Raw genomic sequence first — 2,945 nt, 5'->3', positions numbered from 1 at the left:
CCTCCTTGAAGATTGATTGTGAGGCCTACCAAACCTTTGTGAATTGAAAGAATTATAACTTGTGGTTTGGTTATTAGCATTGTAAAACTGAGATTTGTTTCTATGAAAACCTGAATTTGTCACATTTTTGAATTTTAAGTGGTTTTCATTTTTAGCAGCATGATAATTACTATTAGGTTTATTATCAGCTTTAGTAGGCCTTACACCTCTGAATCGCTGCTTCAGAGGGCAATTTGCAACAAGATGTCCTAATTGATTACATCTAAAACAACACCTATGCTCAACTTTTTTATCAACCGGTGTTTTAGATGTCGAGGCTTTAATACCGCCCGTTCGTCTCACATATGGTGGGACGTACGGGTTTAGTGGAGTACTCTTTTTATTCGTCTTATCTTTCTCTCCACCATTGGGTAATATCACCTCCTCTTTTGCCTTACCAGACTCGGATGACTTATCCGAATCTGATGAGACTGGACTTGGATCAAAAATTTTAACACTTGAAACAGGCGAACTTGTTTCGCCTCCACTAACATTTGGTTCTTTACAAGTTACTTTAAATGGTACTGTCTGAGCAACCTCAAAATCAACAGATTTCTGAACACTAGGGTTAAAAGTGTAATTGTGATTATAAGGTGGTGGAACCTCATGATAACCGATTCCTCCTCTTTTAGCAGAGGAACCTTGATCACTAACAAGGTGATCAAGAATAGCAGAAGAATTTCTGAACTGCTCTAGTTTTCTATTCAGTTCCACCACTTTTACCTGGTGATCAGCAATCTGTTTTTCTCTATCAGCAATTAGTTTGGTTTTTTCTTCCAAAACTTCATAACTTAAATCAATCACTTCAATTTTTTCAGCAAGTTTTGTTTTTAAACTTTTAACATCTTTTTCACAAGCTTTTATTTTGACTTTATAGCTATTTTCTCTTGCTTTTGTAAAATGATGATCTTCTTTTAAGGTTTTAAATTCAGCATCCAACCTAACATACTGATCGGTTATAGTTGCTAATTGCTCAGACAAGTTTTCACATTTAGAGCATGTAAGTTTAGAACATACCTCGGAGAGCTGGTCATTAACGTCTGCCATAAGAGCTTTTTCCTCTCCGGTAACCTTCTCACTTTCTTCAGTTTCTACCTTTGCCAAATTTGCCTGCTCAAAAGTTTCTTTAGAAAGCAGATTCCAGTTGTATTCACCATCTTCTCTGGACATCATGGCACTATAATCTTTTCTACCCTCACTTTGCTGTGGAGACCTACCCTGACTTCGTTCCACACGCTCATTCCTACATTCTTTTGCAAAGTGACCGTTTTGCTGACAATTGTTGCATCTCACCTTCGTCTTGTCAAACCCTGGCTTTCCACCGACAAACTTTCTTCCGGTCTTCCTCATAAACCGCTTCACTCTTCTTACGATCATGGCCATCTGCCATTGCAGATCCATTTCCTCCAGATCATCAGCATCAATCTGGTCATAATCTTCATCCAACATAGCTGGATCAACAACCTTCCCTTGAATGTAGTTCTCATAGGAAGCAATAAAAGAAGCATAGAGACCAAACTGCTCTTCAGCAGACTTGACACTCATAGGCATCTTGGAGTAGTTGTTGCTGGGAATACTTGGAGAGCAACTACTCTTGCTTACCTGGGGTTGAGAACCACTCGATCCAGCTGCTACATAGCAAACATCCCCATTTGTGTTGACTGACACATGACCCTCATGTGATGAGTTTGCGCCCGACTCTCCCTTCGAGTAGTAGGCAGCAGATTCAGTCTTCGATCCTGAGCTAGTGTTGACTTTAGCTCCATACCTACCTGGATCTTGAACCTGATCCGTAGGTGTCTCTTTTCTGACCATGTTAAGCTCAAAGGTTCTGAGCTTGTTGACTGCCGTTTCTAGATCATATGTGGGAAAGTCTTTGTCTTCCCTCATCAGCACAGTGTACATTTCCCATTTTGATGGGAGAGCATCTAGAATCTTCTCAACTATTTCTTCTTCTCGGTAGGAAATAGAATAGTTGCTCAGTTCAGTTATCAGATGGTAATATCGAGTGATAATATCATCTAAGGATTCATTCTTCAAATACTTGAAGACTGAGAACTGGGTTTTGAGCAATTTTATCTTGGAAGCACGGATTCCTACAATCCCTTCAAATCTGTTCTCAAGAGCTTCCCAAAGCTCTCTTGCTGACGTATACTTTCTGAACGTATGAAGGATCTCTTGAGGAAGAGCCATAGTAATAGCAGCATGAGCCTTGCTCTCGGCCTCATACATCTTTTTCTCTTCTTCTTCCATTTTACTATACTTTTTAATTTGATCACGACCTTCATACTCCATAACTGGTGGAATATAACCATCCTGGATGCATACCCACATCTTCGCATCCTGGTACTTGACATATTGTATGAACCGATCCTTCCATGCAACGAAATCGGTTCCCTTCAGCAACCTTGGGGCCTTGGTAGCTGACCCTGCTTCAACTTCCATCTTCACTAACTCAGAGATGTTGATCGACGACATCTTTCCCGAAAAGTAAGAAACCTGAAAAATTAAGAAATTTTTTTTTTTTTTTTTTTTTATATTAAAGTACTGTAGGCGAAGTTACGGATAACTTCGCTTGAAGTAGGCGAAGTTGTAGAGAACTTCGCAGAATAACTTCGCTGATAACACTGCTGATTAACTTCGCTGATTCTTAACTTCGCTTGAGGTAAGCGAACTTAAGAGGTAGGCGAAGTTGTAGAGAACTTCGCTTGAGTTAGGCGAACTTGAGAAGGTAGGCGAAGTTGTGGATAACTTCGATTAACCTTATATCTTCGCCGAAACCCTACGCACAGTGACGGCAACTTCGCCTGATGAACACGGAAGATTTGCAGATCTGTAAATCGGATTTTAACGAGGTTTTTGACGGTGAAAAGGCTTGAACACGATGGTAGGAGGTAAGAATGATC

The sequence above is a fragment of the Bidens hawaiensis genome, unplaced genomic scaffold (genome assembly GCF_021521415.1).
Source record: "Bidens hawaiensis isolate Kalapana, Puna unplaced genomic scaffold, B.hawaiensis_p1.1 tig00419378_1, whole genome shotgun sequence".
Classification (NCBI taxonomy): domain Eukaryota; kingdom Viridiplantae; phylum Streptophyta; class Magnoliopsida; order Asterales; family Asteraceae; genus Bidens; species Bidens hawaiensis.
The sequence above is the reverse complement of the archived record's forward strand: the minus strand, read 5'-3'. Positions refer to the sequence as shown.